The sequence below is a fragment of the Topomyia yanbarensis genome, chromosome 2, assembly GCF_030247195.1.
Source record: "Topomyia yanbarensis strain Yona2022 chromosome 2, ASM3024719v1, whole genome shotgun sequence".
NCBI classification, from domain to species: domain Eukaryota; kingdom Metazoa; phylum Arthropoda; class Insecta; order Diptera; family Culicidae; genus Topomyia; species Topomyia yanbarensis.
Window position 1 is genome coordinate 43,298,038 of NC_080671.1, and position 15,284 is coordinate 43,313,321.

Here is a 15,284-nt window from a genome sequence, read left to right on the forward strand (position 1 = left end):
TCACCAACCGATGCGCCTCTGGTGGAAACATGCTGGCACTGTCGCTGTAAACAAGTACACCTGTAGGAAAGCGCGCCCGTGAGAATCTCAGTCACAGGGAATCGTCAGCAGAATCACAACAGCTGTTCGACTGTCACTGTTCGTTCGCCTCCGCCATAACCGAGTCGTTCTTTCTGCAGTACGGACGTGTTTTTGCGCTTTCTGGGAAGGTTTTTCTGGTGTGGTGCCTGCTATTTTTTATGGACTTGTAGCGAATAAACAGATAGTAAATAGGTAAAGGAATAAAGTGCAACGGCGCGGAAGGTACATAAACGTACGTTGGTACCGGCAGTGAGAGCGAGTTTTGGGTGATAACAAGACGCGGATAGTTAATATAAAACAAAGGAGGCGATGAAAATCGTTCTATCAAATCGGAGCAAATAAATATATACCTACGTTCGACAGCGATGTCGGTTTTGGTGGAGCGGGGCCTGTTTGTGGCCAAAACTGGAAGAAAATTTGTTGTTTTGAGGTGTGTAGATGGAGTGGAAGAAAAATAGTAGTATCGATGGTAGTGCTAAGTGGAACCGATAGTGAAATTGGCATTGGTGCAACGAAGAAGACGTAATCCAGATTCCGGCGGATTTCGAAGAATCAGACCAATCTTTTCTATTAATTTGAACCTGACTAATCTGAGTCACTAATCGAAATTCAACGGAATAATTTATATTTATTGAATGTCTCGCTTAGACGTTTATTTTTTGGAATGTAAACCAATCAGTCACAGATAAACACAACGGTAAGCACAACATAACGGAGCAAATTTTAATTTTTTCATGTTATTTCAGTTTTTTTTTCCATCGTTGATCAATTTGTTTATAATAATTTTAAATGGGCTATTATTAGTTGAATCACTGCGTTATCTTAACACATACCGGTCATAAAATGCGACATATTTCCTTCACACTCGAAGGACTATCAAATATATTTCAAGTGACGGGATTTCGAAACTTGTGACACCCTCAAGGTCGCTTTACCACCTTCCACCGTCAAAATTATAGCCGGTTTGTTTCACGGTTGACAAGATGAATGGTGTATATAGCCGTGAGAAGCAAGATCGGCTGCCGGCACAAGTCTCGTTTGCTATCCAATTCAGAGATCAAGCGCGGCAGTGATTCATCACGATTGCGAGGCGCCCTTAGTAGAATGAAATTGTGTGGATTTCTGTCATCTAGCGTACGGTGGGAGTAGAGATTATGAGATGTAAACATAGCCAAACAAATAGTGGGCGTTTTTTAAGAAACGTGTGTCAAAAAATCTTCATGGATTTAAAGGAATATGCCCAAAACAAAGCTTTTGTACCACTTCACTCTTCAACTCAGTAAACTGAAACATTATTTATATATCTATTTATACCTTAATATCTTTATTTGACTTCATTCGAAAAGACGACCTTGTTTATCAACTACATTCCCCAGCCGAAGGCGGAATCTACAGCCTGCCGTTGAAATATACGACCCCAACTTCATAGATCTTGGCAACTGAGACTCTGGAGGCCATTTATATTTGGCGGGCGTACAATTGTTAACCATCTTTTAAATCTTATTATTTCTGAGGAAAATAAATCTGATCGTATGCATTTCAGACACTGGATGGATGACGCAAATTTTGCTATAGGAAATCATTATTCATTAAGTCTTGGCGCTTCCCTCATGCTCTACTTTTATGTTACTTCCTTAGTCATTCTCAGCATGCTTTAAAATTAAACGAATAGCATCAGGGCCGTAGAGTGGTCTACTAGTAAAATTAACACATCACATCGGAATCTTTTGAACCCAATTTTATTAAATTTCAAACTATGTGTGACCTTTATTAAAAAACTTTGTAGTTAATTTTCTGAAAATCTTTCGAAAGCGATGCGGAAAATCGAAATTTCCTAGCCTTTTTCGGACAAAGCCATCATTATGGAGCACCAACAGAACACTGAAGTTTTGTGAAATTTTGAATATAAGTTTACTGCAGAGTTGTCTGTAATATCATGCAAAATCAGGATGAAGGCAACGGGAAGAGCATTTTTGGGAGACTGTACATGCAGATCGCTTTACTGAGAGGACGATATATAAGGGACTTCAGCCCGCCTCTATTATACAATAATCCGAAGAATTTATTTGAATATTTGAAGACTTTTTTTTCAATAGGTCCAATCTGCAAATAAGAGCCCTCTTTTTTCGCTTTCTCTTTCGATTTCCAATACAGTAACGACTCATTTTTATCAGCTCTTTGGTGAATTTTAGGCTGATAAAACCGGGACATTGATAAAATCAGGACATATATTTTTCTTTCTTTTTATGAAACCGAAGCTCTTAAAATATTCTTCTTTAGTCCCTAGATATAGCCTCATAACCTTTCCTGACTATTTAGCTTAAATTTTCCTTAAGGGGGTCTGACAGTGCAAACAGTAAAAAAAAATGAATTTTTTTTTTTGAATTTTTCGGATCTCTAATATAAGAAAAATATGCTCAAGAAAGGATTTGCTCGAATTCAATTTGGTTTGTCTGCTAGAGCCCATCAAACTACCAACTATCAATTTTCATATGAAACTGCTAAAGTCGGGTCAAAAATCTGATAAAATCGGGTGCTAATAAAATCAGGTCTTCACTGTAGTTGTAATCTTACATAAATTAAAAAAACCGATTTCCTAAAGTTTGGAGCAAATCTCGTTCGTGTTTTACTGTCGCTCATTTGATGCAAATTCCAGCCACAAACGTTGAACTGCATATTTGTGAAATTAGTTTACGCTAGGTGTTTGAAGGTGACAGAGCGAGCGTCAATTTGGGAGACTGTATATCAAGACCAGTATACTGAGGAGACAGCTTCTAGGAGCTGTGACCTGGTTGGTGGATTGTTGATTACGCTGAAAATCGTTAGATTCTAATTTCCAGTTCAAGTACCGTCACCATATTCCGGTTATGAGTCAAACACTACCCACCTGCATTTTTGCAAATTCGTGTGATACAAAGATGCTTTTATTATATATTGTTGATATAAGTTTTTGTACATTCTTTATGCTAGTTGCTAAGGAAATCGGTAGCACTCCAACTTTCTGTTTAAACCATTGAAATCGATCCGACCAAATATGGCCTTCTTTCGGATCAGAGCTTTCGAAAAAAGTGCCTCAGAAATATTCAGCCGTGGCAAATATCTCCAAAGTTCGCCCAGATTTGCTCATAATTGTGTTTTCTTTTCTATTATAGAGGCTTTAGCCTTAGGGTCATTGGTCTCTTTTTTCTGTTTAGAAAAATTCATATAAGGTCGATCTACCAACTACGCTAAGCCCGCCACCTAATTTTGATATTCAGGGGAAAACAAGCAAATGACGTTAGATTTTTATGAAGGAATACCTTGTCTACGTGTCCGCTTACATCATTGAGATCGATGGTGTGGTCATCGATTCGAGTTTGTCATGCGTTGATCTACTGTAGCACGGAGGCTTGTATCAAGCACCCCTTGCTTTAGGGGTGAGCGTAGCGTAGTTGGTAAATCGATTGCCTTGTACGCAGCGCATCTGGGTTCGAGTCCCGACCCCGCACATAGGGTTAGAAATGTTTCATAAGAGATTTTTCTAACCCGAAGAGGCGAATAACCTTAAGGTTAAAACCTCTATAAATAAAATAAAAAACCCTTTCCTTTATTGAGCAAAGATTTTGAATGGCAATCCGACTAAACAGGGAAAAATTTGTGTGAACCTACCAACTCGTATTGGGTGTCCTTTGGCAGGACAGCTTTGCGCTTAATTATATCTTCTTCGAGAAGAATCGGCTGTCCGTACCGCGTGTCATACATTGCCGCATTGCACTAAATACAAGAAAATGCGTCACTATTGCAAGGCTCGGTGTGACAATTGCTGCCTGTGTCAATCAACTGTAGGATCAAATCGGTACCAGCAGAATAGGGTGGTAGTTTTGGGCGACTACATGTTACCTTTCCTGCGCTGGAGCTTCGACGACAAAATTGGATATTTTATTCCAATTAAGGCCTCTTCGGAACACGAAATGCTGCTAATGGAAATGTTGCTCTTCTGATTTACAACAAGTAAACTATTTGACGAACGTGCACGGAAAGGATGCTTAATATGGTGATTTAGTGAACCACCCCTGCCATTAATGAAAGTGGATTGTCATCACAATCCGCTTTTATTGAAAATCGTTGCTGCGTTCGCCGTGGTTGTGAATGACGATGCCGTTTTTTTTTTATGGCGCAATGAATGCAATCATAACGAATTGAATGTGGAAATTTCACGGGTTGATCTATTAGCGACGGGCACTTTGGATGAATCGGTGGATAGTTTTTATTGCGATTTGGATTCAATTTTCCAACTTTGGTGGAACGGAGTGCTGCGAAATCTTTGGAAGTGACTGAGAAAGGCTCGAAAACGGTTCTTTAGACCAAGAAGCGATGTCGGTAAATCATTCGTGCGGGATTTAGAGATTTTAGATTACTCGTATATTTTCTGAATTGAGTGCAGCCAATTTTGGTCTTACCTGCGGAACAATACGTTCTCAAGTGGAATCCCTGAAAGTGTCAACTATCGAGACAGGACGTCAACGACACCTGCAGAGTCAGAGAATCTATTATCGCCATTCTTTCAAAACGCGCTAAGCATTAACTCACCACCTCTATCTGAATCATGCTCGAGTAGTTTGCCAATGTTCACATCATTCTACGAACTTGGGGTATATATCATTCTTCGCGGTATTGACAGTTCGAAGGGACCGAGATCGGATGGGCTACAACCATCGATTATCAAGAAACGCTCTTCATCGCTTCCTCTATCGTTCAATCGTTCCCTTGCTGAGAATAGTTTTCCAATGAACTGGAAGGAGACTTTGATTACCGGCAACGTACATGATGTCACAAATTGTAGTGGAATTTCAATTCTAAGCTGCCTCCCAAAATATTCGAGAGTATGTTGATAGATGTTATCTATCCCGCAGTAAAACACGTTTTGCAAGAGAGCGCTCAACAACTATTAATCTGATGAGCTACGTGTTGACGCTGGTTGTAAAAAAAACGGCAACAGATCGATGCGATGTATATAGATTTTTTGAAAGTTTTCGATCGTGTTCCTCATCAGCTTGCTGCAGAAAAACTAAGGCGTACTGGATTTCCGGAATGGCTGACTAATTGGATCTCATCGTAGCTTTCAAATCGCATCACATCGGTCGCTGCTCAAGGAAGTCATCTCGGACCTCATCTTTTTGTGCTTTTCGTGAACGACCTCTACAGTGAATTGTCGTTGCCTAAAGTCATGTATGCAGGTGATCTGACAATGCATCGTGTTATAACTACTATAGTGGACTGTTGCGCATTGCAAATGGACCTCGAAAGGGTCATGGATTGGTGTGACAGAATCGAGATGAGTGTAAACATTCAGCAATCCAGCATAATCACTTTTGCACGAGTACAATCGCTCATTGTTTTAGAATACTTGATGTGTTCTGTTCCTGTAGAACGAGCCGCATTCGTCAAGAATCTAGGTATCACTCTTGACAGTAAACTACGGTTTACCGCACATGTTTCATACGCTGCACTTAAGCTAATCAAACGCAATACTCGTAATTTAATTGATACTTATTATCTAAAATCACTATACATCGCACTGGTACGCAGTATTCTGGAATATGGGTTTACCATTTGAGCACCGTATCACGCCGTCCACATTAATTGTATTGTAGCGGCCGCCGTAACGGGTGTTCAATAAAAAAAAGCATGGATTCAATACCTTTCTGTAATTAAAGTAAAAAGCGTATTTTTTTCTCTCTCCAAGAGAATTGCTCTCTGAACTACCTAGAAATGGGTGGCATGTTTCTTTCTCGGGTGCTGTCAGTTAAATCGAATATAGTGTCGAAACAGCAAGCACTCCGCGAGCGTGTTGTGCGGTTTTACGAAACGCACGGTCATCATGGAAAAAAGTTTACCGTAGACCACTTTCGAGACGAAAACGTGCCCGTGAGTTCAGCTTACCAGATCTTGGCATCCCTGAGCATGGAGCAGAAGGTCGGTAGCGGTCGAAGATCCGAAGCTAATGACGAAGAAGTAGAAGGAAGCGTTGAAAAAGCTGTTCGACAACAAGGACGGAATGAGTTTGCGTGACGCCGGCCGAAAATATCCCTGCTCCCATACCTTGATTAAACGAACCCTCAAGATAGAGGACATCATCTGTCGGAAGAAGACTCGGTCCCTCGAGTACACGGACGAGCAGTGCCGGTGGATAGCGAAGAACTATCGCAGCACGTCGTTCGCGCTGGACAACGAAAGTTACTTTCCGCTCTCGAAGACACACATTCCAGGAAATGACAGCTACTATTCCAGTGACAAGTCGGCCACACCCTCCGAAGTAAAATATAAGTTTAAACATAAATTTGAAAAAGGTTATGCTGTACATCACCATATTGGTCAGAGGGATTTCAAAGCCGTGGTTCAAAACCGAGTGGTCTAGCCATCAATCAACAAGTGTACCAGGAGGAGTGTCTTAAGAAAATTCTTCTGCCGTTCTACTAAATACTAAAGCGGCTTCTTTACATTACGCCAAGAAGACGCTTTAGTATCTTGAGCAGAAAAAGGTAAACATGATATTTTTAATAAGAAATACTGAATTCATTGAATTTTTTTTGTTTAATTTTTTCAGTCATGTAGACTGAAAAAAATCCCATTTTTATAGAACACCCATTACGAAGATTGCTGCGCTCTCACCAGTCTTTCTACGCTGCGAAATAGGCGATTTTTTCTGCAACGACTCTTCATCTTCGACTTGTTTACAGACAATATAGCTTCTCCTGCGCTATTAGCGAAGCTTGATTGCAACGTTCCGGGAAGATCTTTCCGGAGAAATGATTTCCTGAAAGCTCGACCGACTGCGCACACTTTTCTCTCAAACAGTTTTTCGCGATCGCGTATCAGATCGTATATGCGGCAACAGGTCCGATTTTAACCAACCTATATCCTATTATTCACACTCCGATTAAACGAAAACAGTTGATTGTCTCGACATAAACCAGATATTAAATAAAAGATATTATCCGGCAGATCCAAAATCACGATAATCTACTTGATTTAATTAATTGTTGTTGTCAACAAAAATTTTGTTTTTCGGGTCACACATTTTTCAAAAAAAGCGCTCCGGAGCAACATTCGCCCCTAGCGCATGCACACAAAAACTGAGAACCGCTGAGTTTTGTGAGATAGAACAGAGCTACATGACAGCCATGAAAATGATATATACGCTTTTCATAATATTACCATAGCTGAGAAACAACTGGGGGTTCGAATTGGCCAGCGGTCCGAATTGGCCCACTTCCTCCTTACAATTAATTTACCGACGCACGTGAATCATCCCGTTCAGCATAACATAATAAAATTCTATCAGAATGCAATTGTCGTTAATGGTAAACAAACTTCATTTGTAGGAGTTCCAGTAGTTTGATTGCATGTTACATGTTTTCTTTTCCTCTACTTCCGTAGTCTGTTTTTGTTGTATTTATATTAATTTTTTTTTATTTCGATTATAGAGGTTTTAACCTTAAGGTCATTCGCTTCTTCGGGTTAGAAAAATCTCTTATGAAAAATTTCCAACCCTATGTGCGGGGTCGGGACTCGAACCCAGGTGCGCTGCGTACAAGGCAATCGATTTACCAACTACGCTGCGCCCACCCCTTATATTAATTTGCTTTTCCACTACTCTTACTAACCTTACCGGTCAGGCTAGAGCCTTGTTGTCCCTTGCTGTATGCAGCCGTCTCCACTCCACTCGGTCCATTGCAGCTTGTCGCCAGCATCGCAGTCTTCGAAGGGTCCGCAGGTCGTCCTCTATCTGGTCAATCCACCGTGCTCGATGCGCCATATGCGCCAAGATTCGTCTCTAAATTTCTCTGCTGGTATCATTGTCGACGGTTACCAGTGAGCCCAAATATACACGAAATCGTCGACCATCTCGATTTCGTCACCGTCAATCAAACTCGGGATGGGAGGTTCACATGGTCGTCTCTAGAACCTCTTCCTCTATTGTATTTTGTTTTCGAAACGTTGATGGCAAGTCCAATCCTGCTGGCTTCAGCTTTCAGTCTGATGTACGTTTCCGACATCGCCTCAATGTCGGCGAAGCGAAGAAGCTGGACGAACTTCCTGAAGATTGTGCCACTCGTGTCTATCCCCGCTCTCCTTATTACACCTTCTAACGCAACGTTGAATAGCAGGCACGATAGACCATCACCTTGCCGTAACCCACTCCGATATTCAAAGGGACTCGAGAGTGTCCCTGATACTGCACAGTAAGCCTGGCCGTTTTAATATTGGCGACATATTATGATATGCTTCAAATTTTAATGTTGAATAGAAAGACACAGAAGAATAACTGCAGTGTTTTCCAGGATGCTTTTCAAGGATTAGAATAGAATAGAATAGTCTAAGGATTCCTTCGTTTCTCGGATTCTGCTGGACACTGAGTGAGATAAAGGGAGACATAGAATAATTGGAATTATGATCCATACTTCTTGTATCTTGTTCCTAAATGCTCTCGGAATGCATCACTAGGTTTATGTTATTCTGAAATGGCTCATTGGAAAGTCGGTAGAGCTAACACCTACTACATTCCTAGATTAAGTTTTTGCTTGGGGTGATAGGACCATATGCAGAAGATTTTTTTTCAAAATACTGCTGCCGGCCAGTGGGAATAGAAAGTTAATGCACACACAAACACGTTGAATTTCGCAAATCACGCAATTTTACTCGCCATGTGACGTTTGTTCTAAATGTTATTAATTGTATTTTTATGTCATTGCGCATGGAAAGTATATTTTATGTAAAATTAAAGGGAACAGGGTTATATTTTCTCATTTCGTCAACGTTAACGATGAAATTCATATTTTTCGGCATGAAGCGTCAAAGTGGAACCGTTTATCGTCATTGAATGTCATTTGGAAAACCAAGACTGATCCCAACATCTCGGACTATGATTTGGCGAAAATACTGAATACTGCTGTACGGTGAATCCGTCTTAAAAAATGCTACAAATGTTACTAAGCGCGTAAATAATCTAACCGATGCTTTAAACAACAATCAGTGTCCAGAATCCGGGCCCGTAAGCTGTACGAACAGATACTGGCAAAACTCTAGGGATGTTTCTTGATCGGCTCCAAAACATACGCAAATGCCAATTTCAAACAAATACTGAGACTTAAATTCTACACTGCTCGCGGCAAGATCCCTGACGGATTCCAGTTTGTTTTGGTGGAAGTAAACCAATGTCTTTGTGACGGATAAGACTATGAATTCGGAAGTATACAAAGGGGGCTGCTTCACCAAACGAAGTTCACCCTTCATTAAGTTCTATGAAGTTACATTTTGGCTTAACTAGCCACTGCCAGTACAGCAAGGATATGCTACAGTCTACCTTCTAATCTCAACCGGAGCAAAAGCTAACAATCGTTTCGCTATAGTTATCAAGTTTACCTAGCGATGTGTCGATTTCTACTGCACCAAGAATGTACCAAAATATCGTTGCCTTACTTATTGTGTGTAATACTGATAAGTGTTGATCCACGGCAAAATGTAATCTCACTGCGAATTGTGGAATTATCAATATTTCGAAATAGTCCGTAAGACCTGCTATTTGAGAAATACAGTTAACTCTCTTTCTCGATATTCCCTATCTCGATATTATCTCTCGATATTTCTCTTATTTCGACTATTTTGTAAGTCCCTTCAGATTGGCCGTGAAAAATCCTCTGTATCTCGACATTTTCGTGAGAACCGACACGGTAAAGAGGAACAAGCCTGGCTTTGTCAAGGAACATGCTGGTGAAATTGAGTTATTCGTAGTTATGCTGCCTAAGCTCGACCCCCATCAGCAGAAGACAAAAGATAAGCCCGTAAGGTATTAAGCCTGTTCTAATGACCTGCCACTTCTAGTTTTCCGATTTGTATACTTCACATCCTTGCTCTCACTTGAGTACTATGGCTCTATATTTTCATAACTTTCCCTACCCAGTAATTTCTAGCTAATTGAATGTCGTATATTTTTTAAGAAGCAATTTTGGGTCGATTTTTAGACATTTTTAGCTTTTTTCGATTGAAAAGTGTTTCTATTCGTGAAAAATAAAAATATCGAAAAAGAGCTACATTGGTCGCTTTCTATAATTTTAAGGAATCTTAAAACTTTAGTTTTAAGCACTACGTCAAAAATTACGGGAGATAGATGTCCGACCGTTTCAAAAAAAATCGCTCCTACTCGAAATATTTCAGAGCCGCCACATTGAGACAAAATTCCTTGAAATAATTATTGTGTATACTTTACAACTGGTATTATAAATCTGATTTAACAAGATCTCGATTCGCTTCTTTATTGTGTCCTGGTAAATTCCCGAAATATACCACTTTTTTCGCGTTCTACAATGGTGTAACGCCTTAACGTATACAACTGTGTCGAAAAGCTTTACATACATGTGTAAAAATGAGCATATTACCGCCTTAACACGAGCACTATCTTCGTTTCTTGGTATGCATTATGATGTCCTGAAAAAAATATGGCCTAAAAATACCATTACGTTGTATATCTCGATGGTCCCTTCAATATCGAGATGACTCTGTAGAACAATCACTAAAAGTGCAAATGGAGCTCAAGCTGTCAGAAGTTAACCCTTCACAATCTCACCCCGTCAAACATAGTGTGCTGATTATATTCAAGCACAGTCATTCGTTTCGCTGAACAACAATCAAAACACCACCCAATATGGCAACGTTAAAACAGGCATTCGCGTTAAAATAGAAAACGACACTGTGTAGGTTCGCTAATATTATTTGACTTCGCGTGTCCCTACCGGCTTATTTAAAACATACGGAGAGGTGGACTTGGGTACAAAGCATACTTGGAGGAATTTTTTCCCGGGTATTCAGTGTCCGTTTGGCAAGAATGCATCCGATCAATCCAATCCCATTTCATGCAAATCACTCGAAGATGTTCTGTTTAATCAGGTGAGATTGGTCACGTGCCTTTGGCATATTCCTATGTGCTAATTCTACAATGGGATGTTACATAGTGGAAAGCCTTGCCCGGCATAGGATGAGGATAGCCCGTCTACTACAACCAAGTGGCGTAGTCAGAAATTCGGTTTGGTGGTGGTATTGATAAAAATAAATTATTTTTCGAAAATTCTAGAATTGGATGTAACTTTAAAAAAATAGTCTACAAACAAGAAGAATAACATAACACTTCCTTTTATAATATGCTTGTAAATTTGAAGAATATACATTTTCAAAGTGGAATAAATAAAATGTCAATTTTTTCATTACAATAAAATGACACAATTCCGTCATCTCGGAGTGTTTAAAAACTTCGAAGAAGTTTTTAAACATAAACATCTCGTATTCTGATATAATAATTTTAGTAGTGAATTCTCGTAGAAGTCATTATGGTGCAAAAATTAGTAAGAGACAACGTGTATTTAGAAAAGTTGTTGAGAATGTTATTTAAAATAACTTTGCTGAAGGCATATATGCAGCATATCGAACTGTTAAACGATATTGGCGAAATTTTCCTAATCAAATTTCCATCCATATATTTTTTTCTTTTGAGAGTCAGTTACTCAATACCTTCGACAAAATATGAATTTTATTGTTTATAATAAACAAAAGATATTTATTGTATGTATAATATCAGAATATCTTATTTTAAAGATTTTCTTACGCAAATAGTCTAATATATTACGGTACCCTAAACGCATGGATCATTCATGTCTTCAAAAAAGTTATTTGTAATAGCCCTCTGGAAAACTTCATTAAAGACATCAATTCTTTGTTTTGAGAACTAAATTCTCCACGACTACTTCTAGGAGGATATAAGGCCAATAATTTTGTTATCAGAAGATGTTCTATTTGTTCATAAAATCGATTGTGACCTATTAGAGAAAAAGTAAAGTGCAAATTTTCGTAATTTTGTTTTTACTATTCGAAAGTGTTATTTTTGTTATTAATCATATTAAGTTTTCGTTTCAACTCTGCGCATTCTGAAGGTTCAACTGAGAAATCTTGGAAAAGCGGACATCTTGAAAAACGAAAAAAAACAGTTTTTTTTCTCTCACCGTTGGAAAAATCTTCATGAAAATGAATCAGTAATACTCTACCCATGGCCCGAATACATTGATTCATTCTCGTGAAGATTTTCCCAACAGTGTGAGAAAAAACTCCAAGATGGTCGCTTATTGAGATGTTCTCAATTGATCCTTAAATCATGAATGTTGAAATTTATGTGATCTCATAGGCTTTCATCCTATTCCAGCTTTGATTTCCAAACAAAAAAATGCCGCTTGTTCATATTTCGGTACATCCCTTGAAAAGTGAGCTCAACATGATTGGAAATCTTACGGTTATGATTAGTTTCAGAACGCCGGAATCAGTTTCTATTGGAGTCTTCTCATGCAAGTATTTTATATGATACTGATACGATTTGAAATCTTGACTACGAGATCAGTTACACGATTCCGTTACTTATTATTATTGAAAAATTTACTTAAATTAGTATCAATGAGTTTTTTTTCAAACCAATTAGTTTTAGTTTGGAGGGGGTTTTAACCCCCAAAACCCCCCTTAGCTATGCCACTGACTAAAACCAAAACTAGCACACAACAATCTCATGTTAAACAACAAAGGACTGCAAAAGCAATACCTGCGGATTAGGTAGTAACAAATACACACTGTACCACCAACAAAGAAGCAAAAACTGTGGAGGTGGATACACAATAGAAACCCATAAGAGCAAGAACATTCGATCATGAACAGTAAGAAAATAGAATGACGACATGGGCGTGTCCGATAACGCGAGAGAACGCAGACAGCATAATCTCCAAGTTGCGGCGGACAAGGCAGCTAATGCTTCAATGTCGAGGAAAAGGGTCTCAAAACGCAGTAGCATTCAAAAGATGCTTTGTAAAACCCGCTTTAAATATATTAGTAAAAATCGAATATAATCTTCAAGCGGACTGAGATCCTTCAGCATAGGAATCGCTTAAAAGTGCGCTTTAATTCTAATATATTTAAAGCAAGTTTTACGAGTCATATTTTGCTCTTGCGACGCTTATTTTCGGTCGCTCAATTATGCTATTATGCACAAGGGGCCATGTCAATTAAACTAATAATAGGAATGGCTAAACGACAACGGAGCCCAGTACATCGTAGAAAAGCTGAATTTACAGAAATGTTTCTAATTTTGGTCCAATAGAGAAGAATGGGGTGATAATGAAACAGAAACTGAAGATGAAGGGAGTAGTAACCAGCAACATTTACCGCATGAGGAATTGGTGGCATCAGTTAACTAAAATCCCGATTATTTGGTTATTTGGCAATGATTAAAGGTACAATCCAAAGATCCGACGTGCAGAGGAATGGTAACACTTATTACAAAATCTCTTACGATTTACTTGACATCAATGCATCGGAAGAGACGATTTTGTCTTTTGAAGTATAAACCGCAAAAATAGAACATTTTTCAAAAGTTATCAGCAGTTTGTGTTGGTGATCTAGCACCAACAATACACAGTTTTCATAGGATCCAGCGACATAGTCATTAAACAGAAAGACTTCGCTGCAAACTAATCACATAATAAATTTCTCTTTCGTTCCCTTTCAGACCAATCAGCACACCACATGTCTCCCATACCACATACAACAAGGCCGCGAAAACGCTCGCGACGAAATTAATAAAAGAAGAGAAATGTTTATAATTTTTAGCGTTGGATGCGCGTCAAACATGGTGATGATTCATAATGCGTGAAAAACCTGATCATCAATTGTCTGCTGGTGATTTACGTGTAAATGATACCTAGCTTCGGTTATGCGGAATCAAAACAAAAGTGATCATCGAGTGTTTGAAATTGTGAATTAGAGACAACTGTAGTGTAAAATAGCCAACCGTAGTTTCAAAGTGCCCTTCTTAGCGAAAATTTTCAGCGTCTTGCGGTAGTGAAGTAATAGGTTTCCGTTGTCACGATGAGCTAATCATCCTGTCTAGATTGTACAGCGTATCAATATTCTAGAAGTCCGCCTCGAATGCCAAATGGATTAACCTCAGTTGCCATTTTCTACTGTTTCGGTAAGTGGCTAATCATATTTTTACATAATATTACTTGGTACGGACGAATACTTTGGTTCATGAGCGAATCCATCAGTGAAGTTTGAATGTAGCAATTTTCATGTCTAGTAGACAGATTGATGAATTTTGTGAATCCGAACCTCGCTGTGAAGGTTGAATCGGATGAATGGCTTTGTTCAAATATTTATACCGACAATTAAATTAACCTTTCCGCGCCGGCTTGCCGTATGTTGTGTGTACGCGTGCTACGTTATGTCTATTCCGCAGTGAGTTGCTTGCGGGTAGAAGATTTATTACCAACTGCTCGAAGCTGGAGAAACGTTCTCAAACCTTGAAGTTCAAATACAAACATTATAGGTAGCGGCTGGTACCACATTAAATATTAAGTCTCACTGAATTAGGTTGAGGAAGTCATTCAATCTTAGCTGGAATTGTTGGTTTGTTTAACCCACCGAACGCTTAACCCACGTTGTTGATCTCGAAAGTGTAGGTCGCGAATCGAAGTCAAGCGATTGACTCAAGGGTAAAATCCGGAATATTTACGCGTGATTGACGGTTGCATGATAAGTCATGGAGCGAATGAGAAAAAAAGAGGAGAAATTGATACATTGCTTACACAATCGGAAGCGCGCTAAGGGGCGATATGTTATTGTAGCCGAAAGTGATGCCTCACAGCTCATATACAGTGCCACAAAAATAGAATTCGCGATGTGCTTGTTGTGGGCAATAATCGTTCTTGGTAATGGGCAGTTCGGATTGTTTCCGTCGCATTCGCGTGGATATGGTGAAGTGTAAACATGTGCGGCGGAAGGTCTGAATGGTTAAAACAGAATGCTCCGTTTCTGACGCAAGATCAGGCCCGATCTGATTTCAAAGTTGTCGGAATAACATCGCCTTGTTCGCTACAGAAAGTAACCCAAGGTTAGACATAGTTCTCAAAGCGGGTTTTGACAATGATGGAGCATTCTGTTTGGGCATTATGATAAAGAACAGAGCATTTTTATTGCAGCAAGAAAAAGTGCAATACGACGGCGCTTGCGAATGGAACCCCTGCAGCTAGACAGGCACGTGAATAAATATTAGTCTTGTATAGACATAGATAATAATAGAAGTGTCGCTTTAGATGTTCAGTTCTTGATTATTTCTGAATTTAGATTATATAGCT

General features: G+C 39.2%; 1 protein-coding gene across 2 annotated transcripts in view; it reads left to right on the forward strand.

Annotated features, from left to right (window-relative positions):
• Positions 1-172: 172 nt before the first annotated feature.
• LOC131683624 (piezo-type mechanosensitive ion channel component-like) overlaps positions 173-15,284 on the forward strand; it is a 112,998-nt gene continuing 97,886 nt past the window's right edge. For both annotated transcript variants that reach the window (XM_058965757.1, XM_058965758.1), the window contains exons 1-2: positions 173-778; positions 13,658-14,119. The gene's annotated coding sequence lies outside the window, so the exon portion shown is untranslated. The remainder of the gene's footprint in view (positions 779-13,657; positions 14,120-15,284) is intronic.